Source organism: Coturnix japonica, chromosome 4 (assembly GCF_054131305.1).
Source record: "Coturnix japonica strain WE chromosome 4, WE-NBRP24, whole genome shotgun sequence".
NCBI lineage: Eukaryota > Metazoa > Chordata > Aves > Galliformes > Phasianidae > Coturnix > Coturnix japonica.
Window position 1 is genome coordinate 59,165,381 of NC_140666.1, and position 26,126 is coordinate 59,191,506.

The following is a 26,126-nucleotide window of genomic DNA, read 5'->3' on the forward strand; positions in this document are numbered from 1 at the left end:
CTATACTAGAACAACAATATTCGTGATTAAAGAAATATTATATAGCAAGCTATATAGGGCACTGGGGAAAACACTGGGAAGAGAGAGTATACATTTTTCCATCTGTTACCATTATTTTCACACAGTCACACGTGCACACTGTGTTTGCAATTATATTGGCATGTGACAAAACAAAAAAGGACCCAGTAAAAATGTTGTTGTTGAAAGATGTGTTTCTTATACATCTCATGCACAGACACACACAAATGATTATCAGTCCATTTTGTTGTTAATAGCAGTCTTAGTAGTCTTCGTTACATTCTTTGTTTTTTTTACAAACACTAGTATGAAATCTCTAAATTTAGCCACATTAGTAAAATAGCAATCAAAATAAAGTAATATTCTGTGTAGTTATATTTTACATAGCTTGAATGGTGCAGTAAGGAAAACAATTAAATGTATGTATGAGGGGAAAAAATATGCAGTATTTTTATCCTCTTGTTCATACAATTTCAGAACTCAGTTCCATTCTTTCTGTCACAGTGTCTGTGTAAATGTGATGATCTTGATGACTCTATAAATACTGCAGCACTCCTTGTAGGTTTTGTTCCTGGATTTGGCGACTTTTGGTAACATTGAGTTTCACAGTTTAGTTACTATGGAGAGATATTTGAGCGTCAGTTTAGATTTTCACACCCTTAGCTTAATTGCATACCATCGTGTTCCTGCACTGTGAGGTACAGAGACAGAAGCTTCCGACTTCTGTTCTCTCAGTCCTTCTGCAGCGCACTCCAGGATATCAGGTGGCAAGTGCTGCACAGACTGCTGTGGGCTGTGTTGTCACTTAATACAAAGGTATTACAACATTAGTCTGTTCCTCAGTTTATTTCTCATGCATCCCGTCATCTTAGTAGTGCTTTCTCACAGTTGTATATTTTTCAGATACTGCAGTAGGGTTCACTGTCAAGTATCAGTGAAGTATCACTAAAGGTGTACTGATTAGAAATGGATGTAATTTATGAAACACATGAAGCATTAAAATAACTTAACCTGTTCTGCTCCCAGGGTGGTTGCAGCATCACACATACACTTGCGTCTTTTTCTATGATTTTACTTTTTTTTTTCTTGCTACTTTGATTTCCTTGTATGTAAAATGAATCACTCATGCTGAAAATGAACCTTGACAGTGGAAGTACTGAAAACTCTTAAAACCTACAAGATGCAGTAGGGAAGGGAGATCTGTCTGGAGGCAGAAAATACCCATCAGCACTTATCAAGTATACTTAGATTATTTATTTTTGTTTTAAGAAACTGCTCCAGTTTTAGGTTACATCAGTGTAACTGTCGAGCTTGATTTGTGTGCATATTCTTGCATTAGCAGTTGTACAAAATTACAGAGAGGAAAAAAGATGGATAGCAGTTTCCTATTAAGTACAGAAAATTGTTGTTATATGCCATTTATCTTGCTATGAAACTACTAGGAAAATGCTGGTGAGACAGATGTCAAATCTGGGCATCTTGTATCTTCCTATTCATAACATTGGTTGCTGGCTGTGACTGCCCACTTCAGGTCTAAGGCAAGAGTCTGGCAAATGCAAAAGCAAAGAGATCCCAGCTACAGAGTGAGAGCTGCATCTTAACACAGCAAAAGCTCCAGACAGTGAGGTAGGGTTTGGTAATATTAAGTGTAATGTCCAAGAGAGTGAGCTGAAATAGGTGAAAGTTACCAGATACTTGCGTTCACTGCATATGGAAACCATATTCTAATATTGTTTTCATATGTTGCATCTAATCAAGTGTTTTCTTTCCTGGAAAGTATGAGAGTTTAAGTTGGGAGTGGTGATGGTTTTTTGAAGGAAACTCCTTCAAAATTCCTTCAAGATTCCTAGTATAAAAAGTGTTTGACAAAGCTGGCCTACCCAGAGAAATTGGTAGACAGGTAAGAGATGCAGAGACATCCACAGATTTTAAGCTGGGATCCTGCATTACTAACATGTGGTGAGGCTCCTGTTTAATTGGTGCCCCAGGGTCGAAATGCAGCTTTACATCTTCAGAAGTTTCTATTATGCTTTCCTACAGTGGTACCTTAGCGCTGCATAAAAGCAGGCTCTTCCTGCTGGTGAAGAAAAACATTTTACCTGCTGCAAACAATTTGCAGTAAACAGAACCAAACATGAGTTCTGCAGACTTTGGTTTAGGTATGAAATGCTGAAGTTTGAAATGGACAAATTAGCAAGGACAATGGACAATTGAGCAAGGACAGCACAGAGTTCTCCTCAGCTTCATTACAGAACTCTTATCTACAGAAAGATCCAGAGTCTCCATTATTGCTCAGAAAGTATCAGTGTGGACTAGTAAAACTAGTGGGAATTTTCATTACTTGGCTGGAATCACCATAATGACTCTCAGTATGCAATCATAATTTCCCCTTGGAGTTTGGAGGGTAAGAGTTAAGAGAACTCAAATCCCGTATTATTTTGGGCAGCTGTGGAGGAAAGTATTTTGCATTTGGTCAAGTGAAATTACGTGAACATGTATTTTAAACTGAAAGAGTTCACAAAATCAGTGATCTAAAATGAAACTAAAGTAGTGATTCACAAGCTTCTAAGATTTTTCTTAATTTGATCAAGGAGGGAGGAAGGTGGAATAGCACCTCACCTAAAGTGTTCTTAAGAAATGAGTTGACTGTATTTCCAGGCTTTTTTAGGAAACTGGCCATTGTACATTTTCAATGAAGCTGAGAATAATTACCTCTAGAAAGGGAATCAAACCCTTGTTTAATTCACATAGCAAATATCTGAATATTAGGACTGCAATATTTCCTATCAATTTTCAGTGGAAAAGCAATTGAGTTTATGTAAACTGTCAAGGGTTATTAGGCTTTCTGGTTTTCGTAGTATTGGAAGCAGAGTTGTTGAAGCCTAAAGCTAAAGGGAACTTCTGCATGTAGCTCATAGACAGTGTTCAAAAATATTTATAGTTGAGAATAATGCAAAATGAGAGTAAGTGAAAAAGATTACATAACATCAGGAACGTCATAGATTTACAGTCTTTATATGAAAGAACAGAGGTGAGTGTACAAGCAGTGAATGAAATGTGAATTTATTGCTTTCATTTCCCATGTTTAAATCCAGCACATATCTAAATGCTGCTTTGACTGAAACTTAAGTGTATGGAAATCTGCAGAAGTGTTAGAGGCCAGAATGTTGTCCAGAGCCACAGTGAATGTCCTGCATTCAGCACACCAAAATGTAACGCTTTTGCTTCCAGCATGAAGTGGTCCTGGAGATTCACTTGTTCCATTTTTACCACAGCTTGTTTTCTTATGATTCCTGCAATAAGAAACATGGGAATAGTGTTTATCTCCCAAACATAACACAGCAAACCATAAGAGGAAACCTCCATCCTGTCAGGTGCTGGCTGTGAAAATACTATTCTACCTGAAATAACAGTAATCTGTGTTTTATGGCTCAGTGTTAAATTTTTCCCTGTCCCAGACAGAGTCAATTTCATTCTTTCTGTTGGAGTTGTCAAGATGATTTGCATTCCTTATGCTTTTACTTTATAGCTTCTACAAACAAGCAGCAAATCTCAGCAGCTGTATGGCTGCTGCAGTTCTATTATTTACATGTTAAAAAAAAAGGAAGAGGGGGGAAACAGATATCTGGGGAAAAAGTAAAGGAAAAAACCTTCAAAGCATTAGAAAAAAGAATAATTATGGTTTTGTGAATACAGCAAATGAAATTTATCATAAAAGGGTCATATACAATGAAATGGAAACAAAATGAAAAACCCTATAGCAGATAAGATGTATACTTATTGTTCTGTAATTTTATGGTTTCATCCATCTGCCTTTTGCTGGGAAGTGCCCCACATGCAATGATTATTACTAGTGACAGCTGTCATTTTGTTGGTAGTTCCTCCCAAATTGCTTAAGGCAATCAGACAAACAAGCCTGCTTCCCTACTATTTCTAGTTATTTCTTGTTCTATGTACTATGTGTTTTTCTTTATGTCGGAACACTTCTCTGACCAACACGCTCAAGATTAAGAAACTCAGACACAATTTTGGAATCTTTATGGACAATTTAGTATTGGCTCATTTGTATTCAGAAGCCTATGTAACATTTCTGTAGAAAGATCCCCCAGTCAAATAGGGGAGGACTACAGATAACTTGCCTTTCTCTGCCTAACCCTCCTACAGTAAAGGAAAGTGATAATACTTAATATTTCTTGCATTAGCCATCATCATTCTGTCACTTTGAAAAGTGAGAAGCATCAGCTAAATGAATTATTTTCATAGCAATTCCCCTTTGCAAGGTTGATTAGATTATTCCATATCTGCATTAAAAAAAAAGTAAATAAATGGAAAATAAGTATCCATCTGGCAGAAAAATTGCACTGCCTTCACCAAATGACTCATTTATATTTTATTGTTTTAAGAGGTTTCTTCTGTACCTGTTTAATACATGATGTATATATCTAGAGCATTATCAAAATAGGAAACTTTAAAAATGTTGACTGCAGGCTTTTATAGTTTCAGACAAGCAGTTTTAATCAGAAAGGAATTAACAGCTCACTTCTAGCACAACCTGATCAAGTTTTTACAAACCATGAGTAATTGCATAGATAGTAACATCTGTCCTGTCAAGAAAAAGAAAGTATTTCTAAAAGTTTGCAAACAAGATCGTAGCAGTGGTTCATCTGTGTTGTTGCAAATCGGTCTTAATATTCAAATCAACAGTATTAGTCACAAGTTATAGAATCATAGAACTCTTAGAGTAAGAAGGGACCTCTGAAGGTCATCTAGTCCAACTTCCCTGCAATGAACAGAGACATCAGATTTGATCAGGTTGCCCACGGCCTAATCCAGCCTTGCCTTGGAAGTCTCCATTGACAGAACATCAACTGCATCTCTGGGCAACCTGTTCCACTGCCTCACCACCCTCACAGTAAAATATTTTTTCTTTATATGCAACTTAAATCTAACCTCTTTAAGCTTGAAACCATTTACCCTTGTTATATCACCACAGACACTGCTAAAGAATCTGTCCCCTTCTTTCCTGTAGCTCCCCATTAGATACTGAAAAGCCACTATCAGGTCACCTCACAGTCTTGCTCCAGGCTGAACAGCCCCAGCTCTTTCAGCCTGTCATTGCAGGAGAGGTGTTCTATCCCTTTTTATGGCCCTCCTCTGAATGTGCTTCAACATCTCCATGTCTCTCCTGTACTGATGACTCCACATCTGGATGCAGTACTCCAGGTGAGGCCTCACCAGTGCACCCTGTTGACCCTCACCTCTCCCACCCTGTTGACCACACATCTTCTAATGCAGCCCAGGATATGATTGGCTTTCTGGCTGCAAGGGCATACTGCTGGCTGATGTCCAGCTTCCCATATACCAATACCTTCAGGTCTTTATCAGCAGGATGGTGCCCAATCCTTTCATCTCCCAGTTTGTATTGGTAGTGAGGATTGCCTCAACCCAAGAGCAACATCTTGCATTTCAATTTGTTGAACCTCATGAGTTTCACCTGGGCCCGTTGCTCAAGCCTGTCTAGGTCCCTCTGAATGGCATCCCTCTGGTGTGTTGACTGCACCCCACAGCATAGTGTCATCAGCAAACTTGCTGAGGGTGCACTCAACCTCACTGTCAGTGTCTTCGATAAAGATGTTAAAGAGTATTGGTCTGTATGGGAAATTGGTAATCACAGCCTGAACCTCTGATTAATCAGCTGAGGCAAATGTTGGATCAGCTGTGGGAGCACAGGTGAGAGTAATTTAGCTGTGCTCCTGGAAGGGGTGGAGCTTGACTCCACCTCCTCTAGACCTCATTTAAGGGCTGACCACCACTGAGGTAGCATCTCTTGGAGACAGCTCCCCAGTGGAGATTGCCTCAGCATTTCCCAGTGAAGGCATCCATATTGGTGAGTTTTTCCCCCTATAAATTATCTTTTGAATATCTGTTACCATCTTCGTATCATTCTACCTTTCAGGTCCCAGCACTGACCCCTGTGGGATACCACTCCTCACCAATCTGCATCCAAACACTGAGCCAGTGACCACTGCTCTGTGGACTCAGTCCTGCAGCTGGTTCTTTGTCCATTGAACAGTACACTTATCAGATCCATATCTTTTGTTTTTGGACAGAAGGGTGTTGTGGGATACTGTGTTGAAGGCCTTACTGAAGTCCAGATATAGATGACATTAGTGGTTCTTCCCTTGTAAATTGATGCAGTGACACCATCATAAAAGGCTACCAGGCTGGTCAAGCAAAATTTGTCCTTGGTGATGCTATGCTGGTTTTCCTGTATTACCTCCCTGTCTTCTATGTGCCTTAGCATAGATTCCAGGGAGATCTGCTCCTTGATCTTCCTCAGCACAGAGGTGAGACTGACAGGTCAGTAGTTCCAGGGCCATCTTTTTTTTTTTTTTACCCTTCTTGAAAATGGGTGTGGTGTTGTCTTTCTTCCAGCCACTGAGGACTTTACCTGATTGCCATGACTTTTCAAATACAATTGAGAGTGACTTGGTGACTAGTTCAGCTAATTCCCCCCAGGACTCTCAGGTGCATCTCATCAGGACCCATAGACTTGTCAATGTTCAGGTTACACAAGTGGTCATAAATCCAGTCTTCACTTACAGTGTGAGCAGAATTGTATTCTGTTATTTGAATCAGAACTTGTATTACATTTTTATAGTGCAGAAGAACTGTTTGTGTATTACTTCAAACACTTGATAGCAAAAGCCTTAACTGTCTGTTTGATGGCTGTGTCTTCTCATTTTAGCTTGTTCAGAAAGACCAGCGTGCTTCAAGCATGCCATTTGCACAGAGGATAAAAACAGCTCCAGAGTAAGTGTAGTTCACCAAGTATGGAGCCAGAATAGAGCCTTACTTGCTAATCGATACCAAATCTAAACACTAGACTTGTAAGCATAAGGGAAGTATGCAGGGGCCATCAAAATTAACCGTACTTGAGTGTAAACTGTTGAAAAGCTAAATCTCTTTAGGGAAGGATTTGTGAAAGTGGAATACTCTTCAGGGAACCATGTAAATCTGCTCTGCAATAGCTTGTTTCCTGAGGTCTCCTTGGGGATTGTAGATAGTTTATAGAAAAGCTGTATTTTTTGTAGCTACACTGCATATATCAGCTGCACAAAATTCCTTCTTGTCTACATTCCATAAACGTGATTACGGAAAATTCTTGTGTTCTTATTTTCATTTCCTTTAGTGGTTCCATGAAGGCAACTTTTCGTTAATAAGGAACCAGTGATTGTATGAGCAATGATAGAAAATAATATGGATGAATCTGCATATTTATCCCTCTTCACACTGTGAATGTGTGCCATATGCTAATTAATGGTGAGAATGTATGCACTTTTGAGAACTGCTAGCAAGGACATTGTGAGATAGATTTAATTTGTGCATGTGTATGGTAGAATGTACAAAGGGAAACACTAGCATCCTTGAGTGCAAGCACAAGCTCAGCCTTTGAGGAGAGACTAGACATCTAAGAACAGACAGACCAGGCATTTAGTTTCCCTTCTTATCTTTATTAGTGTTGTTGCTTGGAAACGTGGAACTCTTATCAATACAGAGAAAAGGTCTTTTCTTTCAAAGCAACACAGCACAATAAAAGACAGCAAAACCTGACCTCATTTGTTGGTAGCAGTGCTGAGATGAACTGTAGCTCTGACCTATTTCTCCAGCATTACAATTATCTGCTGTAATGGACCACTTTACTTTTCAAATCCGGAATTATAGTACTTTGAGATTTAGAGAAGTTACTCTCTTTCTCGTTTCAGGCCTTCTTATTTCAGAGACAAGCTTGCATGAAAAATGAATGAATGAAATGAGCATGTGCTCAGCTCATCATCCTGACTATAATTTTCATGTGAATGTACTTTTAATATATATGTGTATATACAAACATAGTTTTGTTAGTTTATGTGCACAATCCCTATATGTGCTTTGGTATAAATATTGTCTGCCCTTTCAGAATGATCCAAACATCAAAATCATTTGGTAAGGAATCTGGGTCTTGTAAATTTGACTGGCAGATGTGCAGCATGATGGGCCTCTCTGCACAGCAGAGGAACTCCTAAGTATCAAAGAATTTAGAAATAAAGCTCTTACATTTTTGATACTCAAGCTGTTGGTGATAGAAGTTGACATAGTTGCCTTAAAGTTCATTTTATACCTTTTTTTTAATCAATGGAAGGAAAGTGAATTATATTCCATTATGAACTGGTATTCGGTATTTATAATATAATATTAATCTTTTTTTCCTCTTTATTAGCAGTATATCCAGTCACACCAAACAAGCTTTCTTTCCCATGTTCCCTATTTATCTGTGTTAGAAAGATGAGTGGAAAATGTTCTTATGTTTTCATCAGGTTAGTTTTCCTTAGTAAATTTTCAGACTTCGACATATCATTCATGTTTGTTTGTTTTCCACTTGGGTTGCTATTCACAGCATCCACCACAATGCTGAGCTGGTAACAGACATTGAGTGCTGCTAAGCCCAGCCATGCAGAAATCATGTATGGTTCTCACTAAGCGTATGATTAGCTCAAACTGTGTTTTCAGGACAAAATATAAATAAATAAATCATGTACCCTCTGCTTTTTAGTACATTTTAAACTCTACCCCAACTCAGAAACAGTGATAAAATTCTTAAAATCACCATTCTTACACAATCATATGTCAACTGTTACGAACTTAACTCGCTAGTTTCAGCAATTTAATATACTGATATTTAGGCAATTCATTTTAGAAAGATTAGACTTATTCCATCCAATCAACTTATTTTGTTTGCCTTCACTTTAGTTGGAAAAAAGAAATAAGGGACCTTTTTTGGTCACAAATCTACTCTGTGTAAGGTGATCAAATCAAATGGTTGTTAAGGGCTTGTTTTTGCCCTGTTGCCTTTCATCCTTGTCAGGAAGATGCTAGAAGCACCATCCACAGAATACATGAATTTTAAAGAGAGAAAGCCTTTTAAGGGTTGCAGAAGACTGAGTTCAAGCAAGGATAAGAAAGTAAACTATAACTTGAGTTCTTAGTAAGGGGCCTCATTTGTTTTTGATTCTTATGTGAAGTCATTAAGTTTTGCTACAAGGGGAATGGTACTCAATGCAGTTTTGAGGAAGACATTTATGGCTCCATCCCTGGAGGGCTGACACGCAGGCTAAGCATCTGCTAGCTTCAGCTAAATATGCAGGAGAGAATAAAAGTATTTGGAAGAGCATTAGAATGAGCCTTGGCCAAGGCAGCTGAGAAAGATGAAATATTGCTGCTGTTATTTAAATTACTTAAAGAAATTTAAATCTTCTCCTGTCCTTTTCCATCAAGGTAGCAAAGAAGTGATTCAGATTCCACTAATGGAAAGTTTTGGAATAGAAGTGATTGAGAGACACTGCCATAGTTTGCTTAAACATGAGACAGCATTTTCATTGCTTCTGAAGGCTTTTATTCAAGACATACAAAAGGTGGGTACATTTAAAGTGACAACGTTTTTTGCTATAAAAATGAGAAAATAGTGCTGGAGATTTTCACATAACTATAAAAACAAAGCAAACATTCCATTATACTATGAACAAAACAACTGAGAAAACATATTAGAAAAGGTAAATGAATACAGAATAGTCTATTCATTCCTGGTTCTCATCTCTCTGGGGTATTTCATTTACTCTTTGAATCTTGTGGGTCTTAGTAGCAATAGTACATTTTTCCTAGGTAGGAGTTATCTATCATTTTATTCTTACACATTAATATACTGAGATATCTTCCACTATATAATCATTTACATATTTATTACTGTTTATTGTCGTAGTAAATTACAATTTTCCCCAATAAAATACTTAGTAACTATCAAGGTCAAGACTATTTATAAATGTCTAATATTTCACCTTGTATTCAAGCAAAAGTCTTAAAAACATCAGCAGAGATCATGATGCAGGCATAACATTTTCCTAAAGATTTCATGATAGATAACAGTTTCAATTAGAAGAAATGCCTCTTTAATCCCATCATCCAGTTGAGCCAAGCTGGAGGCGTTGTCAGACACACTCAGAAATACAACAGACCCTCCTGTCTACCACTCTACAAACAGTGACTCCAGCTGGATGGGCTGTGTACACAGTGTTCTCCTTTCATGAATTCAGGTGAAAACACAAATATCAAAGCAAAGGTTGGGTAGAGGGTTGTTGTAACAGGACACATCTTTTCAAGTGTCAGTACCTCAGAAACATCATTGATTTCCAAGTCAGACAGGGCTTAGTCTGAGGTAAATTTCATCCACAGATCTGTTGTTTTATATCTGCTTTAAACCATACTTTTCTTGTGTGTAATGCTTGGGATACTTCTATTACCTGTAATATATTAATTTGCTCATTGACCTTGTGAATTGCCCAGTGAAGTTGTGAATGCCCCCTCCCTGGAAGCGCTCAAGGCCAGACTGGATGGGGCTTTGAGCAACCTGGTCTAGAGGGAGGTGTCCCTGCCTATAGGAGGGCAGATGGAGCTACATGATCTTAAAGGTCCCTTCCAACCCAAACCAATCTGTGATTCTATGATTCTGTGCAGGAAAGACAGATGAAAATGTATGTATCCATTTGTACAAACATTATGTAAGAACTAATTATGTCTTACACAGTTTAAATAGTAGGTAATGTTTCTAGACTATACACAAAAATTTTGGATGCTGAAATTTATCCCATGGACATTTTTTTTCTATCTGTTTAAATCAGCATCCATGCACTGAACAGTTTGCTACAAGAAAATAAAAGTAATGGTAATTCCTTGCTTGAAAATAATCTCTAAGCATTTTTTTACAATGTTGCTTAATTTATACTTCATGATTAAGAACTCGTAGTAAATTATTTTGTTTTGATGTCATGTTTTCTTAATGACAAAAGCAGATTCACTATATAAGATAGTAAACAGTTTGTCAGTTTTAACTGAAATAGGAAAAAATTGCTGTTAACAGAACTGGTCAGGTTTTAAATGTCAAATGCTGACTGAAACCAAATATGTTTGCAATCTGAAGCATGTGTCCCTGTTCTCATTTCTTCCCTGGTAGTTCAAGTGGTATTTTTTAAAGAAGAGGAAAGGAAATTGTGTTGACCATCTGTTTTATCTGACATTTGAGAAAAAGTCATTGTTTGTCCAGTAATGAGACAGTTAGCAGCATTTGGGATGTAAATCATTAGCCCCTAATTTGCAAAGCTGGTGTATTTTTAAAGGCAAAACAGATAATGCCCTATATAGAAATGGCCACATCACCCAAAATACAGAGTCTCATCCAAGCATTAAAATGCAAAACAGATGGAGGAAATGTTTCGAGGGAATATACATGGGGGGGAGAGGGGGAGGATTGTGAAATATAAGGAAAGAAGACTTTGCCAAGCTCAACATGACTATAGAAAGCGTTAATAACCCAGGGATTATCTTTTCCAAAACTATATAAAAGATTCAACTATGAAGAGAGACGTTCTCCTAACATAAGCGTTTAATCAGGAAATAGCATTTACCAACATGGGATTATCCCTGAGAGATGAAATCTGGAAAGGTTTCTCATCCTGGTTGCATCAACTTTCTAAGGATCAAGTTTAGAAAAAATACCCCGAAGCTGACGTGACAACTTCGCAGAGTAACCAAAATGAAAAGAAAAATAACAAAAAAAAAAAAAACAAAACCAAACCCAAACAGATGTTCTGTATAGTGGAAGATTTCATGTTAATGAACCATATGCATTATATAAGCAAAGGATGGAAGGGGAAAAAAATAGATCATCTGAAGGCCAAGAGCTTGATCACAAACATGCTACTCACTGTGAAAATGTGGGGCATTTCTATGAGGCTTCTGCCTCATAGAGTTTAAGCTGTAAATAGAAATCAGGTGGTGAAAGTGGCTGAATGCACTCAAGAAGAATGGTGTGGTAGAAGTAAAATCAGTGGGTGTTCACGATTGTTTCCTTTGCTCCAAGGTAGTTTACCTGGGAGGGGATTATGAGATAAAATAAAGTAAGAAAGAATGAAGGCTGGGACTGAGATCGCCACCAGAGAATGAAAGTATGGAACAGGAGCAGTGAGAAAGGACAGAGAGTTGCATTACAGAGCAAGGCTGAAGGGCTGCCTTCATCTTGGCTTGTCCATATGTGTAGCTACTCCTGGGGATGAGCTCTCTGGATGGCTTCGGGTTCTGTTTTTTCCAGGGACTGATGATGAAGATGACAAAAAAGGTGCTATCTGAGTCCTACTTTGTTTGAATGGTGTGTTAATCAGATGAGGCTTATCAGGATTCGTTGCTCTAGGATGTATCATAAGACGATGACTACATTGGTGGGTAGATGGATATATGTATATATTTATTCTTTTTTAGTAGAAATAGAAAAGGTAGATCTCACTGTTAGTAGTAAAATATGATTTCAACAAATCTAAACAACATTGAATAGGAAATATTTGAATAATTTTTATCGATATTTCCATATTTGTTCTGTTTCTAAGAAATTAAGACATGCCTCAACATTATCAAAGAGTACAGCCTCTGAAGGTCACAGTTGGAAGTCCATGAAGCTCACTCTAAGGCCGTTCTTTCCACATATCTCATATGAATGCACCTTGGTGTCTTTGTTGGCTTTATTATGGGTGCAAACATGCCCTCTTGATTAGATCAGTAGTTTCCTAATTGTTGGTACCTTATGAATGGGTTTCAACAATAAAGTAGCTTTTGTACTACACAGACCACAAACATTCTTACACGTGTAAGAGAGAAAAAGGCACCTGAACATAAGGAGTGACTGTCTTTCTGTTACTGAAAATGAGATACAGTCTGTACACTACATGAGTGCAAATGGAATATGGTTGTTTACTCTTAAAGCAGTGTTAAAAGGGGAGTTGGATTTAATGACTGACAGAGAAAACAGCTCTACAAGTCGGGGTCTGCTCTTCGAGACAACCTTCTTTCTCTGAGATGAAACACTTCATAAAGGATTAGTCTTAGCTATTTGGCTCTGGACAGAGAAAATGTAGTACCCAGGCTGTGTAAATTCATAAATGGTTCAGGGAGGAGCTGAGCTTTGCTTAATCACATTATCTTAAGTGTTTCCTGCTCTAAAAGGATAATTTTCTACATCTCTCTCTCTTTTTTTTTTCTTTCTTTTTTTTTTTCTTTTTTCTTTTTTTTCTTCTTTTTTTCACATTTTACCTTGGCATTGGCTCTCCTCTTTCCTTCCTCACTGCAGTTTTTATTTGCTCTCCCATGGGGGGAAAGGCAATAGGTAAGAAAAGCCTAATTGAGGCCAGATTAATGCAGTTCCGCAGGAGAGTAAGGAAAAGATTTATTCTCTCCCAGCCTTCCACAGATGTCTTGTTAGGGGCTCAGCCTTGCCTTGTATATGCACCTTTATTCACATACTTCCTGCTCGTCCTCTGGGAGAAGCCTATCTCATGCAATTTATAGACTTGGCTTTCTTATTTGTATTCATGTGAATAGTAAGATACATTGAACACTCCCATATTGGGCTTATTCTCAGATGAGAGTGAAGGGGGTTTATCTACGTTGAAAAATATGTCCATTTGGCTTACCATAAATAGGAGTTACTGTAAAGAAAATGTTGAAATTGGAGCCTATGTGCTGGCAAGAAACATCAAGGTTTTAGAGAGTGGGATCCAGCAGAGCTGCTGAAATAAAGCATCAAGTTCAGAAGAAATGCTCAACCCTGCAATCCTGCTCTATGGTTTTCCTTCTTCTAGCTAACTCTCTCCTTGGACTGACAACTTCAGCTAATGCCAATAAACATTAGCAAGTGATGGAGGAAGGAAATATTTTCTTTAAATAATGGTGATGAAAGCTGTGAGAGGAGATGAGGAGAACATCAGAGTTCAGTTTGATTTCTCTATGATTGACTTTGACAAGAGGAAGGAACTTGGGCCAAACTCTATGTGCATCACTTTCATGCTAACCTTGTAACCTCTGGTATATCAGAAGATTCCTCTGTTAATTCCAGAAGGGGCAGCTTTAAGGGTCGCCCCATGGCATCATCGTAAAATTTCTCTCTGAAAGACAGACCCTTACATCAATACAGAAAAGGAGGATAGTTTGTTAAAGAAGCACCCTGACTATCAAGGAATGAAAGTGGGAATATTTATATTACTTTACTGTGGCTTTCATTTCTTACAAAGCCAGACTGCTTTTTAACCAGCAGTTTTCTTTTTTCAGCCCAAGTTTGTGGTTTTGAGTGCATTTAACAGAAGTCTTTTATTAATTTCTCAATTATCATTCTCAGTTTTTCAGTTTAATTTCTTTTCTTAATCTCATTTTGGTTTCGGCTTGTAAAACTGGCTCATTAAACACCAATTGAAACATATTGTTTTCCAGTATTGAAAATGGATTTCTGAGCTAGGGGACTCCAATGTAATTTGTAGAAATTTTAAGGCTATTTCAGCACTGGAGGATGCACTTCTGTTTGTAGGTGAGTATTTACTCCTGATCTTAGTGCTCAAGGTTCTGGTAGCAAGAACTACTGATGAATTTCTTGTACTTTCATCTGTAGAGCTTTGTTCAAGACGGCAAGTGTCCAGTCTGTCAGCCCCTCAGAAAGCAATTAGCTGTATTTTTTCCTAGGGTACTAATCTTACTTCCCTTTTACCCACTTGTTTCTTCCTCCAACCACTTATTAACCAGTTCACTTGAAAAACTAAAATCCCCAAAACTTAACACCGGATGTGATATGGCTATAACATGTTGCATAGCTCAGGTTGGATAGCAGGAAAAATTTCTTCTCTGAAAGAGTGGTCAGGCTCTGGAATGGGTTGCCCAGTGAGGTGGTTGAATCACCATCCCTGGAGGTGTTCAAGAAATGTGTAGATGTTGTACTAAAGGATATGGTTTAGTGGGGAAATATTGTTGGTAGGTGGATGGTTGGACTGGATGATCTTGTGGGTCTTTTCCAAGTTAGGTGATTCTTTGATTCTGTGATTCTATAATGGATGTTAATCAACAGAAAATTCCAATTGTTTTTATTCATCTGCTGCAATAGAAATGTCTTTTTTTTTTTAATGTATTGAGAAATTGATATTTTTCTTGTCATCTTGACTCTTGCTAAGTGATTTTTGGTATCTCTTTCCTGCTTCTGCTTTTCTGTTCTGTGTTGACTTAAGGGTTTCCTTGCTAGTCTATCTTTGGTTCATCATAACATGTGGTTTAAGACATCCAGTATCTCTTAAAACTTTTTACACAGCTGATGGTGCACTTTTATCTTTTCCCATGGGACAGGAAGGATCTCTGCTATGTTCCTTTACGTATTTTCTTCTTCTGTCAGTCTGCATTATCTTTACACTTTGGTAATTATGAGGTTATACAGTCCAATTGTCACTATTAGCAATAGAAATTTGCCTGTCAGCTCCAGAAATTTAATGCTCCACTACATCTACCTTATGTCCCTGGTCATAGGAGACCATTCATACTCCTGCTGGTTTATTTTCTACTTTGGAATCTAAAATTAATCTCAAGTCATTATAAAACATGATAAAATTTCTGGTTGGGGTGCTCAGCAGTCTGTGGATGTACATTATAAATCTGCACGCTAGCTCAGATTTCTGGGATACTTTCTGCAGAGCCTAAAGCCCAGGCAAGACAAACAATTTGCCCTGTGTATCTTTTCATTCCTTTCTAAACCCCATTAGTGAGTCAATTTACTGTGGACTAATTCTCTATCATTTGGTTGATACCTATTGTGAGCACATTGATCACATTTAGTACTTTGTAAGGTAGGCAAAATATAAGGTAATTTGGGAGTTATTTCTGAACAATGGTGTTCATTTTAAGCAGGAAAATTATTCTGCTGTATTTAATTAGTGGTTTTTTTAAGCTCTTCAGTAATCAACAGTATTTGAATATTATTTCTACTGATCCATATCCAAATAAAAAGTTTCATTTAGCAGTGCACATTAACAGTGCACAGATTTTATATATATTTTATCAGTCTCTGAAGAATAATGGGGAGAAGCAATCAGGTAGTTGACAGGTCACAAGTACCAGCCCAAGGTGTGGGGGCTTTCATGGTATTGGATGAGAAATTTCACTGCTTTTCAGATCACTAAAAGATGTTTTAACCTTAGCAATTATTTTTCTCAAAGTCAGTGACACCATGAAAGAAGCCAGAAACTTATTTCTTTGGACAATTATAAGCAGAAATTGCTCTTGACCTTGACATTTACAGGGTCCCAACTATCAAGGGACTTGCAGCTAGAGGTTATATGAGTCTCCAAAGCAATCCTGCCAGAAGTTCAAAGGAGATCCAAAACAGCAGTAATCCATGATTTCATTGTGCATGCCTAATTGTTTTTCCTGAGAGTCTCGCATGTTTGCCAGTTAGCTTTGTAACACAGAGATAGCAAGGGCTGTAAATCCCTGAGCAGCTATTATTGCACAATCAAACCTCATAACTCATGTATCTCTCTCCTGGAAATATGGTAATAACACTGTTAAAGTCAGGAAAAAAAATAAGATTTGGGGCCATGGTATTTTGTTACAAGCTGTATGACAGACAGTTGAGACTCTATTTGTGAGGAATGATTAGTTAGGAAATATAGCGGTATAATACCTAACAGTATACATAACGTACTCTTTCCAGTTTTACTCAGTGAAGTACTTAGTTCATCCCTAAAAGGAAAAATAATAAGAATAATAATATTTTTTAAAATTGTAGGGTTTTTTCTAAACAAAATGGCGGACAGAAATAAAATTTCCCTCCTAAGAAATAATTATTATAAATAAGATTAGATATGTAGTTATAAATAATATGTAGAATTTGCTTATCTTTGAATTTGAAAAAGAGAATATCAAATCTGAACAGCTGCCATGAGAAGTCTGAGAGTGATGGGGAAATGGAAACCTATCTCCTGATCAGAGACTAAAGACAGGGACTGAAAGAGAAGGCAAAGGCACTCTCAACACAGCAATGCTATTAAACAGCATTTAGGCGCATGCAAAATGGAAATTAAGGGACAACAGTGAAACAGAACAAATGGCTCCTAGCTGAAGATGGATGCACATAGGCTGGATATTAAGCGAAAGTTTCTAACCATTAATGTTACATTGGCATGGAGTAGAATTTCAATTTGATTAGCAGAGGCAGAGAGGTGAAGCTGTGATAAAAGGCTAAGTGGCTCGGGAGCATCCGTCTGGCCCTGTATGTTTAATTGCTGTGTGTGGCATGCCTTGAATAAAGACAAGGCCTGTACACTTACCATCAAAGGAAACATAAACTTTTGAAAGAGTAGCAAGTAGCTCAGATTTCTTGCTGAGATTTCCAGTTTCCTCAGATGTTGTCATCTATGGTGCAGTTTCACAAAGTCAATCCATTCTGTGCATCTTTATGAATCAGATAAAAAAGAAACAAGCCAGCTATTACTCAGTTAAGAAAGTGTCTTTATACGTTAAAGATCCAGTAGAGACTGTTGTTGATAGCAGGAAGTACAACTGCACTGTTCTGCATGGTGTTTACTCCCACCAGCCTGTTTCCCATTTTCTCTTTCAGAAGCCATTACTTTGGTAGCATTACAGCTAAGGATCTGCACATTTTAGATGGCAAAAAATCTTTTGGCTTTAGTCCACTATAGATTACTGTAATCAATTTATTCATGCTTTTTCAGGTTCGGATTTGTTAGAGATCATCCTTTTTCCACAAAAAAATTCTTTTTAAAACCTCTGTCAAGAATACTTGGATGGCTCCTTGCTGAGAAAACTTATCTGAATCTTTGCAAGAAATATAAAACTCATAGGCTGAAAATCGTCCTCCATAAAAATACATAGTGGCCTCATAAACATGTTTTTCTTTACAGCAGTACCCTCAGTATTTCAATTTTTATCACCAAGGAAGGCTAATCCTTTTACTGGCTCTGTAGGAAATGGAACACCTTTTTTCTTTTTTTTCTTTTTTTTCTTTTTTACACTGTTCTTCAAGTATGATTACTTTTTTGAACAGAAATTGTTGGCCACAAACTTAAGAAAAGAAAATTATCTTTTGGCTTTGGGTCTGTTGCAGAGGTTATCTATTCCTTACATGATTATCCCTGCAGGTTGTATATACCATAGAACTGTGTGCTAACTTGATAGTTTTTCTCTGATCCAGGATTTCAGACAGGAGCCCATTTGTTCCCTGCAGCTGTCTTTCTAAATTAGCTCTTTTGGTTTTAATGATGACCAGGTACATTTTGAGCTATGAGCAGATAACCTCTCCAGAAGGTTTGGCAAGAAGGCTGACAATTAATCACAGGCAGAACTGAACCAGGTTCTCCTAAAAAATCAGCTTCTTTGTGACAAAGCCATTACCTGCTGGCAACATTTCTCTGGTCACAACGATTAGAGCCAGAAATGATCATTAGGTCACTGTGCCCATCTCTCTCTGTAAAACAGGCCATTACATTTTGTGCAGTTACCTCTGACCTAAACCTTGCAACTCATACATGATGAAAATGTCCTCTGAAGAAGGATGCTTGTTTTCTTAGATATGCCAAAAAAAAAAAAAAAAAAGTATTCAGTTCTTGGGTGGGTTAACCATTAGAAAAACTGGGCAGTGCTGCCAGCTTAGGTCTCCTTAGTTCATGTAATTCCATCCTCTAGTTTATGTTAGCCTCTATTTTCAGTTTGATCTAAGATTCCAGTGAACACGCCTGTATCTGTAATGCCCATGACTTCAGCTACGGCATTTACTTACAAACTATTCACATAAAACAGCATCCGTTCTGCGTGAGACAGCTAATTCCTGTCCAAGCAGTTAACTTACAAAATGCATGCATCCACCTTAAAAAAGTCGGAAAGGCAAAGCAAATGTAGTGCACTGGGAAAAAAAAACAGGGACTGCTGTTAAGCCCTACTTGATAAGAACAGCACGACATGAGGGAAAAAAAGGCATCTAAGTCTCAATGAAAGCCTTCCCTTTACTATTATTAGTATGTGCCTTTTTCACATCAGAAGCATGTTTCTCTGAGCTTCTGAAAATGACTGTAATTGGTAAAGCCAGCACCATTACCCACACTTGGTATTTTTAATCTCTTTTTTTCCAATTTGAGAAGAGCATACCTTGAAAATGACTGCAGGAAGGGCAAAGAGATGCACATAACTATCTTGCATTAATCATTTGGAGGCTGCTTTTTCCTCAAGTTAGAGGTTTCAGGGTGAAGTGAGCATATTATTATTTTTCAGCTGATATTGAGAAGATGAAAGCAGCAATGCAATCAGAGTCCCGTTTCCACATTTTGAAGTAAAGAGGCAATCTTGCATCATGGATGAATTTGCTCCTTTACAGATGGTAGGTAAGTTTATTCATAAATCATTGTTGTTCGTACATCCAGAGATGTTCAGTTAGAAATGCAGGTTAGAGGTGTGCTTTAATGCTCTAGATGAGGCCTTTCTAAACTCTTTGGCAGGTTTGTTAAAGTAAATACAAAGCTTCTATCTGTCAGAATTTCAGGGGGCATATTAATCCTTTGCTTGCAGGTTTGTCAGACAAAAAGCTGCTTGAATGATTTGATATTTTCTTAATTGTCTCTGAAATACTGGCAGTGCTGTATATATAGCAAACAAAGCCAGCTTCCAGGCACCAAAAACTTATGTGACGCATCTTCCATTTGCAAGATATTCGTCTGAGCTGCTGCTGCTCAGGAAAGTAATATTTGAATCTGAGGAACAGCCCATTGCTTGCAGTTTCCACTAAAAAGCCCATTAGCGATGGTTGGCATACAAGGCCACTTCTGGAAATAAGAACCTTGCTTGTCTAGGAGGGTGAGCCAAATGCATGTACACTGTGGCTGCTGTGAGTTTCATAAGTCTGTGCATTTTACCAAACTGAGAGCTGTAAAGCTGGCTGGAGTTACCTGTGTATCATGAGTTCAGAAGACCATTTAATTGTGAATGCTTTGATCAGTTTCCTGCAAAAAGCCATTTTCTAAGAAGCAATATCACTCTTGGTGAATGGGAAAATTTCACACTTACCACTTTCTTCCCATGCTTTCTTCCCCTGCCTTCTTTGCTATTTATACATGTCATATATAGTGTATACTGCTATAAAAGTCAGCTGTGCATGTGGTTAGGGGCTGGCGTGGGGCTGGAGAAAGTAGCCAGGCTCTGTACTCCAAAACCTGCATGACATTTCCTTCTATGCTGGGCAAGATATGCCATTGGTGTGATGCAGCAGGGCTTTTCTGATGTTCATATACTAGCTTGATCCTATGAATCTTGGCTTATAAAGCAATCTTCTCTCATATAAGTAGCTTTGAGCACTCAGGAAATATATGGTTCTTTAGCTGAGCATCAGAGACACGTTTTCAATGGAACAAAGTGGGTCACGGTCATTTTTCTTTAAGTCTTTCATTTGACTGATCCTCATGAAGGTGAATTTGCTTCACCGGGTTTAACCAGGAAGCCTGCTTTTGTGAGCCAGCTACTATGCCAGCCATTTTTAAAGCTTATCATACCAAGATATTCTATGCAAAAATGATACCATTTATTTTCAAAAACTAAGGAGAAGTAGCAGCATACTTTAATGTAAATAAGAAAGGATTTTAGCAGCAGGTAACCAGCTAAATCTGCTCCACCTTCATGTCAAATTGGGCATCTGCTATAAAAAGAAATGAAGAGTGGAAGGCTGTTAGGCCATGGAAAAAAAATCTCTTCATGAATTCAGTGCTTCCATGTTGGGATTCAGGAGCAGAGGATTTCAAGATCAAACTAACTCACATGTTGCAAATCAAAGTAGCTTTTTAAAAAAATAGAAATAATTTCTGATCTCTCAGAATATGCTTCATACAAAAAGTTCTGGATCAGATTCGACGGTCAGAAACTCAAGCCTCTTCTGATGACTGCAAATACAGTCAAGATTTTCGAAAGAGTTTAGATGTCTGTGCTCAGATGGATGCAGAGTAACAAATGTCTGCCCAGAAATAGCTGACATTATGAAATAGCTGAAATAGAGGACAGTGAAAACCAGTGTTATACTGTGGGGCAGAATTCCAGTTGAACCACAGTAAAAGGTCATCATCATTGGAGAAGTCATTACAGTATGATAATGAATATCTGCATGAAACACAGTATGAAATTTTAGACAGTATTCCTGGGAAAAACACTTCAAAGAATTTCACCTTTTCTGAATAATTCAGACCACCTCAGTCTGATCTCTGTCTTCGGCATCCTTCTGTATGAGATGCATGTAGAATAGATATCTGAAGCTCAAATACTTTGAATACTTCAAACCCTCACTGAACGACCAGTGTTTGCTCAATGGCTAATCAGCACTCAATTTTGTATTTTGTTTACAAATAATCTCCCCACTCTGAGCTGTTCTTTCAGTCTGTCACATGAAACAGTTGGGACTAAAACTACTAGAGCTACTGGTACTTCAACAGATCGATTGCTCTTGTTCTGAAAATCTGGAAGAACAGAAAGGTAAACAGTATCTTAACACACAGCATTCTGGCAACTGGTAGCATATTAATTACTCTGCACCTTGTATATATCCATTAAGTTCATTTATTCTTTTCAGACTGTGAATAACTAATATGAAGCCTGTTCTTGCCAGTTTTTGTCACACTACACAAAATGGTTTAAATGATTTACATGTGGAAGCTGCTATTAATAGCATTGAATGAACTACTAATTGGATGGTTATACAATGGCATTGTTATTAAACCTAATTTGGGTTTGACACCTCCTGTTTTCTTAAAGCAACATAAAAAACCCCAAAGAAATCTGTGGTTAGCAGTACACAGCACAAAGCAAAGGCTAAATAATTACCAATCTTTCAAAATCAAAGATTAAAAAGAGAAAAAGAAGGAAATTCACTTACCAAAGTCTAGTAGAAATGAGCAGGAAGTGAATCACTCAACTGACCTGCTGTTCAAAGACATCCTTTAAAGTGACTGTCTTTAATACTTACCCTGCAAATACTGACAAAGAATTCAAAGTGTGCCTGTTTCTGGGACTTGTGAAATCTCAGAAAGTTTTGCTATTGAAAAAATAGCCTTTGAATGAGATCTGGTATGTACAGAATTATAAAGAACTAACAGAAAGTATCTCACATACCTATAAAAATTCTATACTAGTATTAGGCACAGATCTGCACTTTTATTTTTAATAACAGTACGGATGTATCTATACAACCTGACATTTTTAAAGTTATTTGTTTGTGGGTTTTTGTTGTTGTTGTTTTTTAAAGAGAGAGAAACAAATGAGGGTGGCATTTTATTCCCATCTTTACAGAAGGCAGGAAAATTACAGCCCATTAGGATAGAAGCTTTTATCTGGAGTGGCCCATTGCGGTCCTATTCTGGGTTGTTCTGAAGGCTGTAGCATCACTGATGCAATGTACTGCACCAGGACTTCCTTGCTGATGAAACCAACTGCTGGCTGCTTGCTGTGAGGATATTTGCCTTTTGATAATCAAACATGGCAGCATACAAAGACTGTGAGAAGAAGACAAAGCATTGTTTTGTAGTTATCTGTATGTAATGCCTAAGCAGATGAAAATTTGTGGTCAACACTACACAGTCATAATGCCTCTCAGTTTAATTTTTAACCATGAAATTACCTCTCAACATGCACTGTGCCAGCTTTTGTTATTGGATCAATGTTATCTATTACCTTCTGTTGCTGAGGTAACTCAAGGTTGTTTTTCCAGAACCACTTCCTTAGTGAATCAGCCTGAGATGCTCCCATAAGCAAAGGAGCATTCCACATTTATGTCTACAAATACGCATCCTTATGCATTTGCAGAGAAATGCAGTGAGTTGCTTCCAACCGAGTCACCTCTCAAACTTCAGGAAATTAGAAGAGCAGTAGTGGCAATATGGGAGGAAAGACAAAAGTTGCAGTGGCATATGACATGCACATAAAGGGATTTAGCCCCTGATACAGGCAGTGGGTGCATGCACAGAGCATGCCCTGTGTTGCAGGAGGCCAGGTACAGCCAATGTACAGCTAGAAATCTACATGCCATCACATGGATCACCTCTGTCATCTGCAGCTGCATAGCTGGTAGGACTTTCTGGGTCTTTTTCTTTTTCATTGCTTTTCAGCCCGCCAGAGATGCTTAACTGAGCCGTGCTGGCTCCATGTTATTATCAGCTCGGTGTCATTTTTTATTGCCTGAGTGATAATAAAAACACTGATAAATCCAGAATATGTAAGGAGGAGTTTACATATATAAAGAAAAACTTTAATTCCTGAATTGTTAAAGCACCCAGAGGAAGTAGTCAAAGCTCTTACAGAGATTCTGTCTGATTGACAATGTACCAGCACTGATGCAATTATGGCACCATGCCTAAAAAGCTGCGATAACTTAGGAATCAGTGGCTGTACAAAGGAACAAGACATTATAGAAACTGAACAGGAATTTGGGTGGTCCAGATGTCTTCCACATGTATTCTGTCAATTATCAACAACCAGAGTCTCTTCTCCAGACTATTAACTCAAGCAGAATATTTTGAAATTCTCAGGGTGGCAAATAATACCAAAATCTTCTGTAACAGTGTATCAGCAAGCTTTCCCACTCTTATGCATCAGAAGAAATACATTCCCTTGTAAATACAGTCTTTTAGAGACAGTGTAGTTTGTGTTGTTAATACTCCTTTGAAATTTCACTTGAGGTGTAGAGCAGCTCCTCAGAGTAATATCGCTGTGACATGTTTTTGTTGTGGTAGTACCAAAGGGTTCAAACAGAATACAGATGGATGCTGTCACCCATTTCGACAGAGACCATCAGGCAAACAGCATTCATTCACAATGCTATGACTTCTCAGTTCTCAATAATCTTGGATTTACAATGGTTTATATTTATACTTTCAAAATACTTCAAAAACTTATAGAGTAATTTAAGTGCTGTCCAAGTCTTTTCATTCTGTCTGTTTAAAATACCTCAGCTACTTTTAAATAGTGTTGAAAATAGGGGATTTAATTCCTGTATTTGATGTCGCTTTTTTTTTTTTTTTTTTTCCTCTTCTCCTCTGAAATAGGGTGGTACTGGGTTTTCCACTCTGTGTACCGCCAACTTTCTCCAAGACTGATGTCATCTCCACCTAATAACAATGAGAGTACATCTACCTACAGGCAGCTCTCTGTATAACTTGCTGATCAGTATTTTCCCTGTGGTATGACAGACAGAGCTATTGGTAAGTGTAATTATTGTCTACCAATGTCTTTCACCAGGGTTTATATACTTTGTTTCTTTTGTTGGTTCATATTTTAAAGGATTCTGGAATTCAATGCTGATGACCAGGTTCAGGAAAGAAAAAAGAAGTGAGAACTAGAACCTCTGGACAAGGAATTTTCACTGATAATTCTGTAGCCAGCCCGCTTGTCTGCATGTAGAAGTAGGTTATGTGTTTGTGAGATCATTTTGATGATATTTTGAGAACCCATCTAACGAAGTTTTAAAAAAAACAGACCAACACCCTGTTCCTGGGCCTTCTGGTATTGTTATAAAAAGGAAGAAACACTTAGCAAGGTTGAGAATACAGAGACTTAAGGCTGGGAGGGAGAAGCCTTCCAGGCTGATCAAGATATTTAGGTGTTTTTTTCTTCCTTGTGGGACACAGTCTAGGAAGGAGGAACTACAGATGAAAATTAAGAGCTGAAAGAAAGATTATTTTCCAGTGGAGAAACTGAGAAGCTACTCTAAAGGATATCATCAAGGAAATTCCCCAAAATTCTGAATGAGAAAGATTTGCCGGATAGAAATCATAATGGGAAAGCGGATACCTACATCTTTTGTCAGCTGGAAGACAGGGTCTCAAATGTACATGTATTTCCATTCACCCAGCTCCAGCTGAATGTAAGCTATGAGAATGGGGCTGCTCCTCTCCAAGCTGGTGTCAAGGGAAGGGAAAAAGTTGATATTAAGCTATGAAGCTAAGAAGGCTGAATAATTCTAGTGACCAATGCAAGGTCTGTATTTACAGACAAAATGACTATTAAAGGTATACATAAAACCTAAGTGAAAATACTGCATTTGTCAAATCATAGTCCAGTCATGAGTGGTGTTCCCCAGGGGTTGGTCCTGGGGCCTGTCCTATTCAGTATCTTTATTGATGACCTGGATGAGGGCACTGAGTGCACCTTCAGTAAGTCTGCGATGTTACCAAGTTGGCTGGAAGTCTTGATCTGCCTGGGGGTAGCAAGGCCCTACAGAGGGATCTGGACAGACTGGAGAGCTGGGCTGAAGCCAATGGGATGAGGTTCAACAAGACCAAATGCCGAGTCCTGCACTTTGGCCACAACAACCCCAGACAGCACTACAGGACTGGGGCAGAGTGGCTGGAAGACTGTGTAGAGGAAATGGACCTGGGGGTGTTGATTGATGCTGGGCTGAACATGAGCCAGCAGTGTGCCCAGGTGGCCAAGAAGGCCAATGGTACCCTGGCTTTGCACCAGAAACAGTGCTGCCAGCAGGAACAGGGCAGTGATTGATTGATTATCCCCCTGTACTCAGCTCTGGTGAGGCTGCACCTCGGGTGCAGCGTCCAGTTTTGGGCCCCTCACTGCAAGAAAGACTTGGAGGCCCTGGAACATGTTCAAAGGAGGGTAACAAAGCTGGTGAGGGGTCTGGAGCACAGGCCGTATGAGGAGTGGCTGAAGGAGCTGGAAATGTTCAGCCCGGAGAAGAGGAGGCTCAGGGAGACTTCATTGCCCTCTATAACTTCCTGAAGGGAGATTGTTGTGAGCTGGGGGTCAGCCTCTTCTCTTGTATAACTGGTGATAGGACTAGAGGGAATGGCTTCAAGCTGTGCCAGGGGAGGTTCAGGCTGGATGTTAGGAAATACTACTTCTCTGAAAGAGTGGTGAGGCAGTGCAATGGGCTGCCCAGGGAGGTGGTGGAGTCACTGACCCTGGAGGTATTCAAGGAACATTTGGATGTTGTGTTGAAGGACATGGTTCAGTGAGAACTATTGGTGATTGGTGGATGGTTGGACTGGGTGATCTTGTAGGTCTTTTCCAACCTTTGTGATTTGGTGATTAGTTGGGGGATGAATCACTCTATATTTCATAATAATTGCTAAAAAAATATTTACTTGAGCCAAAGCTTAAATACCATTAAGGAGATGAATTTAATTCATCAGGTTTCTATGCTCTCAATTGGCTGTCAGTTT

The 26,126-nt window shown here is 38.4% G+C and overlaps 1 long non-coding RNA gene across 1 annotated transcript in view; it reads left to right on the plus strand.

Annotated features, from left to right (window-relative positions):
• The window catches only part of LOC107313611 (uncharacterized), a 52,250-nt gene that overhangs the window by 18,114 nt on the left and 8,010 nt on the right, over positions 1-26,126 (plus strand). The window contains exons 3-4 of the long non-coding RNA XR_014945934.1: positions 19,192-19,301; positions 23,994-24,149. This is a non-coding gene — a long non-coding RNA (uncharacterized LOC107313611). The remainder of the gene's footprint in view (positions 1-19,191; positions 19,302-23,993; positions 24,150-26,126) is intronic.